At 31.4% G+C, this 14609-nt stretch overlaps 1 long non-coding RNA gene across 3 annotated transcripts; it reads left to right on the top strand.

Moving 5' to 3' along the window:
• The first annotated feature begins 2015 nt into the window (after positions 1-2015).
• LOC104899083 (uncharacterized) lies at positions 2016-14258 on the top strand. Of its 3 annotated transcripts, XR_002040369.3 has the most exons (5): positions 2016-2138; positions 2218-2294; positions 2395-2462; positions 11984-12059; positions 13983-14258. It is a non-coding gene; the product is annotated as an uncharacterized LOC104899083 (long non-coding RNA). The 3 variants fall into 3 exon arrangements; XR_790896.3 differs by lacking the exon at positions 11984-12059 and having other exon boundaries at positions 2020-2138; XR_007276329.2 differs by lacking the exons at positions 11984-12059; positions 13983-14258 and adding an exon at positions 10342-10627 and having other exon boundaries at positions 2020-2138.
• Positions 14259-14609: the final 351 nt, after the last annotated feature.

Genomic DNA, 14609 nt, shown 5'->3' with positions numbered 1-14609 from the left:
TAGGATAGCGGATGCTCTCAGTAGAAGGTCGTGTAGGGAAATAAACTCCATAATTTCTGTTCCCCATGAGATGTATATGGAATTAGTAAGATTAGATTTGGAGGTTGTAACAAATGAACAATTGCAAGGTCAATTAAACGCATTATCAGTACAACCTAGCTAGTTTATACGAAGAGATTAAGTAAAATAAAATGCAAGACAATTTCCTTATAATGATACGGGAAAAAGTAGCACAAGGTGAAGTAGGGGATTTCCAGAGACACGATGATGGAAGCATTAGGATAAACAGAAGATGGTGTGTTCCTAATGATTCAGAATTAAAGAATAAGATTTTAAAGGAGGCTCACAATAGCTCTTATCCGGGAAGGGATAAAATGGTGCAGGATGTGAAAAGGTCTTTGTGGTGTAAAGGACTTAAAAAAGACGTAAGTCAATTTGTTGCAAAATGCATGGTTTGCCAAAAGGTAAAGTTCGATCGAGGAAGGACGTCAGGACCGCTACAGCCATAACTACCAATACCATAGTAGAAGTGGGATTCAATTTCCATGCATTTGTCAGGACTGCTATAGCCATAACACGGAAGAGTAATGACACTATATGGGTGATCGTGGATAGATTGACCAAAACAACGACATTTATTGCAATGAAAGAAGCATAGAACCAGCAGCAGATCACTGAAGCATATGTCAAGGAAGTATTGCAACTCCACGAAATACCTAACAGTATCATCTCCGACAGTGACCCTAGGTTTTTGTCTCACTCCTGGCAAAGATTGCAGTACGCATTTGGAACAACCCTTAACCTAAGCACATGATTTCATCCTACTACTGATGGCCAAACGGAACGTACGATTCAAACTCTAGAAGATATGTTGAGGAACATGGGAGGAAAAGTTGTCATTAATAGTGTTCTCGTATAATAATAGTTTCTAAACTAGTATCGAGATGGCTCCATATGAAGCACTTTATGGGCGGCGATGTCGAACTCCCATTTGCTGGGATGATATATGATATCAGTACTGGAATACCAGTGGGTCCTGAAATGGTACGAGAAACCATGGAGTAAGTATAGCTAATACGGGAAAAGATGAAGGTAGCCCAAGATCGACAAAAGAAATACACAGATAGAAGAAGGAAGAAATTTGATTTTATGGAGGGTGATAAGGTCTTCCTGCACATATCGCCCACAAAGGGAATCAAACGGTTTGGGGTGCGAGGGAAATCAGCCCTAAGTTCATAAGCCCTATGTAATACTCAGGAGAATTAGCAAGGTAGCATATGAGCTTGCTTCGCCAGTAGAATTATCCAAGGTACATACTATGTTCCACGTGTCGCAATTGTGCAAGTCTATCCCTGACCCAACTCATGTATTGGCATATGAACCAGTACAAGTTGATGAAAACTTAAGTTATAAAGAGAAGCCTATGAAAATCCTAGACAGACATGAAAAAGTATTACAAAATCAGATAGTTAAGGTATTGTGGACACATCATGGAACTGAAGAAGCAACATGGGAAAAAGAGTCAGACATGAGGAATCGATATCCCCACTTATTCTAAGGTATGATTCGAGTTTCTGGACGAAACTTCATAAGAGGGTAAGATCGTAATCACTCGTAAAATTAAATAATAGTAATAACAGTGATTATAATAATAACGCAAATATAATCACAAGTAGAGTAGTCAAAATAGCAATGGTAATAAGGGATGGTTAAGTTAAGGAACTTCTTATAAACGTTAGGAATAAAAAAGGGATATGTTGTAAATATTCCTACTTTAGTAATGATAGTTTTATGTATTTGGGAGAAGTAATATTATCATATCACTTAAGGGAAATAAGCAACCAAGTTAGGTAGATTATAACGGGAAAAAAACAAGAAAACTACATGCCAAAGAAACGTGGAAAAATGAAAGATAAATAAGAACAAGTTGCTCAGAAATTCTGATGGGAGTAACCCAAGAAGAGGAGGCTATCCAGATCATTCCAAGAGAGATACGCAAACTAATATTATACCAGCCTAGTAGACTTATAAAGGGAATCCCACACCAAAACTCACACCTAAACTCACAATAAACATTTTACCCAGAAGTAGTCTTTCTCTCGCCAGAAACACGCTGGGAAGCTGCGACCTGCCACCTGGTGGCTTCTTCTTCATTTTCTTCCACCTCAACTTCATTTCTTTTGCATGCAAATTAATAAAGATACTCTCACCTTGTAGGTACACATTGGGTGCCCAAGAATTTCGAGAAAAATGAAGAGAAACTTGGAGAATTTGAGGAGGAAAGATACACTAAGGTAAGTTGGAAAAGAAATACAGATCTTTAGTTTATTTATCAAGCTTTGTTTTGAGGAAACTACTTCTTATTATTGATGATTATTGGTTATATATTAAAAGGGGCCAAGATAGGAATCCAAGGGCATAATTGTTGAAGAAACTTAGGGGAATTAAGCTAAGGAAATAAGGTACATAAGAACTCTTGATCTTATGGGAGCTATTGGTTTTTGTTTTGTAAATTATGCTATGCATGGATTGTGTGAATGAAGAATGAGATCCTTATGGATTTGATGAATATGTCATGTTGTAGTAATAAAAATACAGGAGATATGGTTGCATACATGCATGCTTAATTAACATAGACATTGTTAATTGATAAGATGATTAGAAAGTAGGTTATGAGGTTATGTATGTGTATGTAATGAGTAATGATTTGCAATGCCAAATGAAGAATGGAAACCTATATGCACCTACTTCCTTAAAGTGTTAATCTTATCTAATTAGTAAGAGATTTCCAAATTATTCTTGCTTAATATATCATTCTTTGATAATAGAAGTTACTCTCTTATAACAAGAACTGTAGCTTTGCCTTTTACACAATGACTTTCGAATAGTTGTCTTAATAAATAAGTAACTGTAATGCACTGGAGATAAGTGAAGAAAGTATTCTTTCATATTACTAATGATGTAATAAGATAAACGAAACGATATTTAGTCGAAAGGAAATCAAGAATTGTATTAATGATAGGGGAAGATACTGCGATAGCAGTGATGAACACATTGCTTGTGTGTGTATGTAAGAGAATGATAGGACATGTCCTGGTTTAATTCTTGCACGCAGTACATAAGTTGTTTCGGGAAGACGTTCCATGAGTATAGAGAAGGCAGAGTAGTTAGCCACTCTATTCGTGCCTCTTCCTTGGTTAATTATAGAATCAAAGCGTTATGAGAGAACTATATTGAGACGAAGTTTCCTAAGATCATGGTTGAAGGTATAAAGAGTTCCACGTCAAAATTTACGTTAAGGTATTATTAGATACATGTAGCTAAATAATGAGTCTTCTTCTTTTAAACAAATATGGAAATCAAGAACCTTTCATGAGTAAGGCAAACTTGAGCACCAGAAAAATTGTGTACCAGTTACGTTGATTTGGTTGTTATTGTTGTTCCTAAACTGCCCTCCCGGGCAGTGACGGAATTGCTTGGCTAGCTAAGGAGGCTATTGTTTGGAATATGTGAAGCACATGCCATCGTGTTGCTACACTTAGATGCTGTTATTTTGCTATGTTCATAGTATTTTGAAATGTAATGTAATTATGATTACCTTTTTTTTAGTATGTTCCTATGTAAATATTTTTCTTAAAAAAAATATGGTTTGTAATATCTATTAATAGTATATTTAACAAGAAAAAGGTGTTAAGATACTTCCAAGTCTTAGGGGTTCCCTTAAATAAGAGGGAAACTGCAAGCTTGGGTAACGTCACGTAATTAGCTATAACTTATTTACGTTATGAATAGTACTAATCTAAGCATCTAATTAGGTGAGCTGTTACAACAAAGGATTAAGGTATTGATAGAATTAGTATGTCGTATACATGGTAACTCCCACTCTAAAGATCTATCAGTCATGGATCATTTCTTATCCATTTTTTCATGAGAAAAAAAAAGCCATTTAGATTATGACATTTTAAACTATATAATTACATAAATTATGTATCTGAACAATGTTTAACTAAAAAAGTTGTTTCTCTAAACAATATTTAGTTAAGTACCTACTACTAAAAAAAACTGCTCTTCAATGCACTGAATTAGATAGCACGAGTACATGATTGACCTCTAATGACGATGAGTTATAGAATGAATTGTGTGGCTTTTCTCATTTTAGCTTCATTCTTCTTCCTCATAGTTTTTCAAACACAAATTCTAATAACCTATAACTTTATTTAGCAATTTTTTTCAGATTAATATACCACGATTTTATTCACAAACAATGTATATGAGGACCATTCAATATTACACAATTACTATCATTTCTAAAATATACTTATTTTTTCAAAAAGGACTGTTAGTTTTGTTTTTGTATTAATACCAATTTTACTTTCTATTATCCAAAAGAATAAAAATATAATTTTCTACTCTTGGTTTTTTCTAGAATGGTCAAAGTATAGGATATCACTATTTAAATGCATGCACCTTGTGATCTTAGTCTCTGTTGTGCTCTTCGAGTATAAAAAATTTTATCTTTGATTTTCACACGCTAATATATATAGTCTACACCCATTGTTGTATGATTGTCTGTTTTCTATCATCCCTTTGAATTGGTTATATAAGTACAAAGTTGTTGTTGTTGACAAATTTTGCTTGTGAAATTTGAAAAAGGGATATTGATGAGTTAATCTCAAAGCTTGGTAATGTTTGTTGGACATAAATTAATTAAAATTAGGATCAATAATTTACATTGACATAGAATTGTGCATTATATTCAGTTATTCCACATTACACTTAATTTGCCATACATTTGTCTCAAGCATCTAAAAAGGTTAAAGTAACTATAAGCTATACTATGTCTTGTTGATAATTTTGTTTATCTTTTATATTGTCCCCGTTTTTTTAAACATATTTTAATTCATCATTCAAAGGCATTTACTATATTATAACTAAATGTTAAAATTTAAAATCCTTTAGATGAGATGGTAAGGAATTAAAAAAATACATGAAAATATTTTAGATTTATACCCGTGCAAATTGCACACATAACTTTTGTTTTATAAAATTAGGATTTTATTATACTTTTCCTAAAATTATAGTGTAAAAATTTATCAATATGAATATAATTCAATCTAAGATAGAGAGAGGTAGAGAGAGATTTGTATAGTCATGCATATTCATGATTTTAATTTTGAATGGGTAACATATAATGTTAATCATTCTATTATATAAACACCAAAAATTTAGTGATTCCTATTTTTATGAGTTTGAGCATGCAAGCATATATATATACAAACATCGTATATTTATAAATCTTAAATCAAATAGTGTTAAAAAAGAATAAAGAGTTAAACTCATAGCATCTTGCAATAGGTAGTATCTTGAATCTCCTAAAAAAGAAAAAAGGCACTTTCTTCAATTAACCATTGCCATCTAAGGCCTTCATTGATATAATTTCGCGATTAATACTTTCAATATCACCACCAGCACAAATGCTCAGCCACTGCCCATCCAACATTCAAATGAATTTGGAGACGTCAAGTTGACGAACTAATACTGGACTGACATGTAGGCAAAATGAACGGAACTTTATATATATACATAGGTTTAAGTACATATGCGTAAGATGAATTTGGAGGCGACATGCGATTGAACTAATACTAGACTGACATGTAGGCAAAATGGACTCAGCTTTCTATATATATATAGGTTTAAGTTCATATGAGAACTACCCTTATCGTGAGAACCATGAGAACCACGCTTTTTTTTTTCTCATTTTGAGAAGCTTTTTCTTATTTCACAACATTATTCCTCATTTTAATTATATTTTTCTTATTATATGTTTTTTTCTCATTTAACATTTTTATACTCATTTCACAACATTTTTTTTTCCCATTTTACGTTTTTTTTCTCATTTAACATTTTTATACTCATTTCACAACATTTTTTTCCCATTTTACGTTTTTTTCTCATTTAACTTATGTATGCTTATTTTATGTTTTTTTTTTCATTTTACATTTTTGTTCCTTGTAAGTTTTTACTCATTTTATGTTTTCTACTCATCATATTATTTTTCTCATTTTTTACTTTTTTTTTGCTATGAAGTTTTTGCTTATTTTGAGTGGTTCTCACGGCTCTCACTATAAGTGGGTTCTCATTTGAAGCCAAATCCTTCAAATAAGAGAAATTCAAACTACGATATCCACAACATTGAGCATCATCTAAACCAACTACTTGAAGTCCTAGTTTAGATTTTTGGATGAATATGAATCCCTTAATTATATTTTCGTTGCTCTAAAAGCATATCTGCAAAAACTAATCAATATAAAATTTTAAGTATGTGCTGCCAAACTTCTTACCTATACATTTAGATGTTAGACGTTGGTCCAAATTGTAACACCCCATAATTTTACTCCTAGTTTTCGCAAAGGATTTTCCTAAAGCTATTATTTCCATTGATTTAATGATTTCTTCAAATTGTTATAAATTAATGGGAGCCAAAATATTTTTATTATTTGACGTGCTAAGTATGTGAATTACATTTATATTTTTAATATAATTTATTAGAATTATTTTTTCGTTATTAATTATTTTTAAGATTTAGGCGCGATTTAGGAATTTAACATTTATCGCGTAACAGAGATTTGGCACTTGAATCTTTGATGAATGGGCCTAAAAAATTTTGTGTGGCTTGGGCTATGAGGCAGTCGACCTTGTGGAGGATGAAGAAGATATTTTTGGGTCAATTTACATTCCATATAACCCCTAAATAATTTCACCATTAAACCTCTTTTATTTACTCTTTTAAACCATCAAAAACCTGATTAAAACCATATTACCATTACTGTCATTTTTACAACAATATTAGGCCATCATCATCATCATTTTCTCTCACAAATTTTCTACTCCTTTTCTTGATGAAATTGTTCTTAACTTATATCACATGCATATTCCTTGTTCGTGGTGCTTTAGGATTTGAAGAAGACGGGGAGTCCACACATAATTTGAGATCATCAAAGTAATTTTCAGCTCTCCTCTGACGTTCCAGTTAACTAGTAGCTATCTTAGAACGCTAGAGATTAGGATATATTTTGGTATTAGATTATTACGTTAAGAATTATTTTAATTATTTTTTGTATGAAATAATTGATGAAAATTTATGTGGGCGTTCTTTATATATGTTGTGTGTATATTTATGTACAGTTTATAATTTTTATTTGAGTTTTACCTATTTTATTAATTAAATGGGTAATTTGTGTGTTAATAGTTTAATTATAAAAGTGAATGAGTTTTGTAATTGCCTAAAATATTTTTATTGAAGCATGTTATGTGTGCAGTATATTTATTATGTCTTAAAATAATTTTTTTCTACTTTTTCTGAGTTTGATTAATTGAATATCCTATTTTTGCATTTTCGTGATTGTTAGTAACTAATTCGTGAATATTATATTTTAAGGTCTAAAAATCTATTTCTTTATATAATATGTATTACCGTGGGTTTATGCATGTTATGGGAATATTGTGGTAATTTTTGGGCATTTATTTCTAATTTTGAATATTTCATTGGCTTTATTGAGTAATCTAGAAATTAATGTGAAAAATTACTTTTATAGTCTAAAAATTAGAAATAAAATTAATCAAGTGTTAGTAAATCTGTAATATTTGCATGTTAATTTTTGTGTGAATTTACGATTTGGTTTTATTTGTTAAAAAAAATTATTGTGATTTTGTTAGTGATTTGAGTTTATTCTTTTTAATTATTAACAGATTCATAATCACACTTAAACTGAAATTTTTTGCATTCTTTGAAGTTTGATGATTTGTAAGTTACTGTGGTTATGATTGGGCAAAGCGTGGATGGTGGACTAGAGACCACCTTCCTCTAAATGGTCCTACTCCAAAACGCATAACCTTGAATATCAAACGCAATTTGAAGAATTGAAAATAAATTTAAAAACAAAAAACAAAATGGTATAACTTCCCAAAAATTTCGGCTGAACTGTGCCCAAGAAATGCTCGGATGCCGCAATCAAAAAATAGCATGGAATTGTGAAGATAATAAGGAGATAAAGAAAAAAAAATGGTATATAGTGGCTGATAACTACCCAAGAATTGCGGATTCTCCCTCATATAATATCACAGTAAAAAAAATTTTTTTAAAAAAAATAAACTACTATTATTTATTAGTTTTTGTTTTTGCAAACATTGATATCTTTTATTTTGTAATTGATTGGTAAAATAAAATATGAAACCATTATGAAAAAAAGAACATATGACCATGGAAATAGAGCATGATAGTAATTTATAAAGAACATATAATAATATAATGAACATATTGCCAGTTAAATTAGAATACAACATTGACTTGGAAAAAAAATTGAATAATTGATTAATAAAAGTTAAATATGAAATCATCATGATAAAAAGAACGTATGACTCATGGAATTATAACATCATAGTAACTTATAAAGAACATGTAATAATAATATAAAGAACATATTGCCAGTTAAATTAGAATATGGCATTGACTTGGAAAAAAAATTATATAATTGATTGATAAAAGGTACATATGAAGCCATTATGAAAAAAGAACGTATCATTCATGGAATTATGACATTATAGTAACTTATAACATATAATAAGAATATAAAGAACATATTGCCAGTTCAATTAGAATATGGTATTGACTTAGAAAAAAAAAATTGTATGATTGATTGGTAAAATAAAATATGAAACCATTATGAAAAAAAAGAATATAGGACCATGGAAAAAGAGCATGATAGTAATTTATAAAGAACATCAAGAAAGATAAATAAAGAATACGTGCTTAATAACTCCAATTAGTTTTGTTATGTCAACCAAGTAACACTTAAATATTTTGCTCACTTTAGAAATTGAAACTATAAATCTTTGATGGAATTTTTTTTTATTTCATATAATATGAAAATAATGAGATGTCAAACTATAAAAAAACATCATGGAAATTTTGTTTTTTTATTTCATATAATATGAAAATAGAGATATGTCAAACTATAAAAAACATCATGGAAATTATATATTTTATTTCATATAATATGGGAGTTTAATCAAACTAATAGATAATAGTATTTATCAAAAATAAAAACTAATAGATAATATTGTAGTATTTAATTGTTTTTTCAAAAAAATTAATAGCGAAGATAGTGGAGTTCAGCCACAATTTCTGCGAGAATTTCAATGTTTTCTGCCATTTTGTTTTTTTTTTTTTTGAATTTATCTAAATTCAGAGGGGTTTTGTTAATTTTTTTTAATTTATTTAAATTTATTGCGTTTTGTTTGTTGATCTATGCGTTTCAATACAAGACCACAATGTACATGGTGGTCTCTAGTCCATCAACAAATTTGGGGATGATTGGGTGTTATTATATTTATGTTTAGCTAGTATAAGAATGATTAATTGCGTACGTTTTGCTGAATTAATGAGTATTGGGGTTAATTAGTATTGTTGTTCAGTGGCGTTAGACGCACACAGATGCGTCAAACGCAGGGTAATCCATGTGCTAGACACAAAGGTTGGCGATGAACGTAAGCTCATGCGCCGAGAGCACAATTTTGTATTGCATGATTTTCGTATGTGCTTGTACGTATGCTTTGCATGGTGTTGGTGATTTTGTATGATGTGATTTATTTCTGTTTGTTACTGTTGGTGTTGTAAAACTCTTTTCATATCATTACTTATGCCTATTTGTGTACAAAGTATATGTTGTTTTAAGTATTTGATGTAGATTCATAAGTTTACTTCTTTGAGGAATTTTTAAGAAATATTTATTAATAAATTGTGGGTATAAGGCCAGGTGGCATCCCTTGAACATTATTGAGATGAATGATACTTTTATGATATTTATGACTTCATTTTGAGATAAGAACATCCGGTGGGATAGATGTAGTCTCCGGTGAAGAACATGTCAACCACCTAGTTTGCGAACTGGGGGTAAATCTAGGTTAATTGTTATCGTCTGAGAGGATAGTGGATTCTGCGTGTTCTAACATGCATAAAGAGTTTGGTCATTCTTAGACACAGGCAGTGGGGAACATAAGCGCATAAATTGACATGGAGATTGCGTTTTAGCAAACCTTAGGTAGTGAATTGTGATTGACCGGCGTTCAATTTCTTATTAAATAACTTGTTTTACATATACTTTGTTTTTATTTAAATACTCTTAATAAATTATTTATTTTATCCTTTAACTTGTTATTTACTTTTCATTTGTATTACTTGCGGGCTTTATGGATATGGATGCATATTATAGTTGTCTTGGCTTGTTTTGTTCTTTCTTACTAATCTATTTATGAATTAGACTTTGATTTCTTTTGTTATAGTGCTTGGGCTTGCAAAGTGTGGATCGAAAATGAGAAGAAGCTTCTCATAGTTTTTCTAGTGGATAAGTTAGTCAATAGAGAGTCTTATATAATGTTAGGTCTCAAGGGCATTTAGACTTATTTGCGTTTTTGTGCGAGACTTGCATGTCTCGTAGCTTTTGGTTAATGTTGTAGTTTGAATATGGTTTTCGGATGTTGCTTTACGTTTTAGAACTATAATACTTAGTTGTTTTTTTTTGGAAACTATGAGAACTTCAATTTGAGTTTACCTATATTGTTTGGTTCAGAGTAGCATAACTAATCTGACAATATTTCCGCTAATGTCTTTTAGTCAATTTGAAGTAGATATTGTTAAGTATCTTAGTTGTAATGATTAGTCACTAAGAAATTCCCGATAATGTGTAGTTGAAGTAACTAGGATCATTAGAATCTTAGGCTTCAAGAAAAGTAGTGGTGAGAGGGTCACTTGGGTAGGAAACCACGGGAAAATATTTTCTTACATTGATGGGATAAATTGTTATTTACAACTATTGATGTGTTAAGTAATGAATGTTTAACTTGTGTGTGTAAAATGCCGCCTCGAAGACTAACTAGTGCTAGAAAAGAGGCTGCCCAAAGGAGGCGCCAGTCACTTGAGATTGTTGTCATAGCTTTGGGTTAATCGGTCTGCTGCTCTGTCTAATGGGCAATCTGTCTTTGATCGTTTCAACCATCAGCATCCGCCTACTTTTGATGGGAATTCTGATCTACTTATGCTAGAAGGGTGGATAAGGGAGATGGAGAAATTGTTTACTGCTACTGGTTGCCCTGCTGCTGAATGGTGCCTATTGGTACCTACTATCTAAAGTTGGAAGCTGATAACTGGTGGAATACTGTTCATGCAAGCTGCATGGCTACACCGGGTTTTGCTACCTACTTAAGCTGAGCGTATAAAAAGGTATATCAAGAAAATGTATCCTAGGGTGAGGAGCCATGTTTTGAGTTCGGGTGCTTCGACTTTTCAGGGAGCCTATGAGATACCCCTGAGTTTTCATGCTTCTTTAAAAGAGGAAGATTATGCGAATGAGATTGTCGTAAAGAAGCTTGTTGCTACCTATGTATGAACCGTCTGTCGAGGGGTTATTAACAAGGTTCCAGATTTGGTTATCGTCCGAGCTTTGATCTGAGCAAGTGTCGAATCTGTGGTAAGGCTACTCACCCAGGGAAGAACTGTGATGGATCAATCCTTGGTTGTTTCTATTGCATGGAAGGACACTTAGTGTGTGGAAGAGTTAGTCGGAGCTTATGTTAATGAGATTATTCCTCTTCATGGGGTTCCTAAAGACATCATCTCTGACAGTGATCTGCGATTTCTATCCCGTTCATGGACTGCTTCGTAGGAGGCTTTTGGTTCAAAGTTGAAGCTCAATACTGCATTTCATAACCTCTTGTAACCCCTACATAATTTCACCATTAAACCTCTTTTATTTATTCTTTCAAACCACCAAATATCTGATTATAACCGGATTACCATTGCTGTCATTTTTACAATAACATTCGGCCATCATCATCATCATTTTCTCTCACACATTTATACTCCTTTTCTACATCAAATTGTTCTTAACTTATTCTTCATGCCAATTCCTTGTTCGTGGTGCTTTAGGCTTTGAAGAAGACATGGAGCGCATGAATAATTCAGGATCATCACAATAGTTTTTAGCTCTTTTCCAACATTCCAGGTAACTAGTACTTATCTTAGAACGCAAGAGATTAGTTTATATTTCGGTATTAGATTAGTACGTTAGAAATTATTTTTATTACTTTTTGTATGAAACTATTGATGAAAATTTATGTGAGTATTCTTTATATATGCTTTGTGTATATTATGTGTATTTCATAAGTTTATTTTAGTTTTACCTATTTAATTAATTAAATTGATAATTTGTGTCTTAATGGTTTAATTATTAAATAATTAGTGAATGAGTTTTTTAATTGGCGAAAATATTTTTATTGAAGCATTTTATATGTGTAGTATGTTTTTAATACCTTAGAATAATTTTTGTCTGCTGTTTTCGAGTTTAATTAATTGATTTTCCTAATTTTGCATTTTCGTGATTGTTAGTAATTAATTCATGAATATTATATTTTTGAGGTAAAAAAATCTATTTCTTTACATAATCTTTATTACAGTTGGTTTATATGTATTACGTGAATGTTTTGATAATTTTTGGGCATCTATTTCTAACTTAAAGTATTTTATTGTCTTTATTGTGTAATCTGTAAATTATTGTTAAAAATTAATTTTTGAGTCCAAAAACTAGAAATAAAATTATTACAGTGTTAATAAGGCTATGATGGTTGTATGTTAATTTTTTTATGCATTTATGATTTGGTTTTATTTGTTAAATATTTTTTTTTGTAATTTTGTTAGTGATTTGAGTTTATTCTTTTTAATTATTAAGAGACTAATAATCAGATTAAAATAAATTTTTTTACATTATTTGAAAGTTGGTAATTTATAAGTTAATGTGGTTATGATTGGGTGTTATTATATTTACGTTTAGTTAGTGTAAGAATGATTAATTGTGTACGTTTTGCTTAATTAATGAGTTTGGGGGTTAATTAGTACTATTATTCGGTGGCATCAGACGCACACAGATGTGTCAAAATCAGGGTAATTTGTGCGTTAGACGCACAGGTTGGCGCTGAGCGCACAGTTTTGTATTGCATGATTTTCGTATGTGCTTGTACGTATGCTTTGCATGGTGTTGGTGATTTTGTATGATGTGATTCATTTCTGTTTGCTACTGTTGGTGTTGTAGAACTCTTTTCATATCATTATTTATGCTTAATTGTGTACAAAGTATACGTTGTTAGAAGTATTTGATGTAGATTCATAAGTTTACTTCTTTGAGGAATTTTGAAGAGATATATATTGATGAATGATGGGTATAAGGCCACGTGGTACCCTGTGATGAACATTATTGAGATGAATGATACTTTTATGATATTTATTTCATTTTTATATAAGAACATCTGATGGCATAGATGTAGTTTTCGGTGAAGAACATACCAACCACCTAGTTTGCGAACTAGGGGTAAACCTAGATTAATAGTTGTCGTCCGAGAGGATACGGGGTTCTGCGTGTTCTAGCCTGCTTCAGGAGTTTGGTCGTTATTTGAAACAAGTAATGGGGAACGTAAGCCCATAAATTGACATGGAGATTGCGATCTAGCAAAACTTAGGAAGTGAATTTCGATTCACTGGCGTTCGAAATCTGACTCAATAATTTGTCTTACATATACTTTAGATAATTTATTTTTTATTGTTTTACTTGTTATTTACTTTTGAATTGTGTTACTCGTGATTTTTATGCATATGGATGCATGTCTTGGTTTGGTTCAATTTCGATTCACTGGCGTTCGAAATCTGACTCAATAATTTGTCTTACATATACTTTAGATAATTTATTTTTTATTGTTTTACTTGTTATTTACTTTTGAATTGTGTTACTCGTGATTTTTATGCATATGGATGCATGTCTTGGTTTGGTTCTTCCTTTCTTACTAATCTATGTCTGAATTTGATTTTTTTTTTCTTCTGGGAGAACTAGTAGTTACTTCCCACTGAGGGTGGAATTAATTTAATAACATCTTTGCAGATGGAAATGACCTCTAGCAGAGTGTGGGCCGAAAATGAGAGGAAGCTTCTCATAGTTTTTCTAGTGGATGAGTTTTATGAAGATAATAAATAGTCTTATATAATGTTAGGTCTTAAGGGCATTTAAACTTATTTGGGTTTTTGTGTGAGACTTGCATGTCTCGTCGCTTTTCGTTAATGTTGTGGTTTGACTATGGTTTTAAGTTTATGGAAGATATGAAAACTTCAGTTGGAGTTTACCTTTATTTATTATTTTAGAGAATCATAATTGTACTGACGTTATTTTCGCTAACGTCTTTTAGTCAATTTCATGTACTTCCTCCGTTTCTTTTTACTCGCTACACTTCTCATTTCACGGACTCCTAGGCAATTTTTGGAGAAGAGAGAGGTAGAGAGTGAAAAGAAAAGGGACCTATGTGGGAGGAGAGAGATAGAGAGAGTTTATTGCCCAAAAAAGAAGTGTAGCAAGTAATGTGAAACTTCCCATAAATGGAAAGTGTAGCGAGTAAAAAGAAACGGAGGAAGTAGATATTGTTAAGTATCTTAGTTGTAGAAGGACAGAGTGTTACATAAATAATTTACAAACTTGTTGGTCTAATGCCTACATGTATGTTGTTTGATGAACCCA

The sequence above is a fragment of the Beta vulgaris genome, chromosome 7, assembly GCF_026745355.1.
Source record: "Beta vulgaris subsp. vulgaris cultivar EL10 chromosome 7, EL10.2, whole genome shotgun sequence".
Classification (NCBI taxonomy): Eukaryota; Viridiplantae; Streptophyta; class Magnoliopsida; order Caryophyllales; family Amaranthaceae; genus Beta; species Beta vulgaris.
Note: the sequence above shows the minus strand (reverse complement) of the source record. Positions and strands in the feature narration are given on the sequence as shown.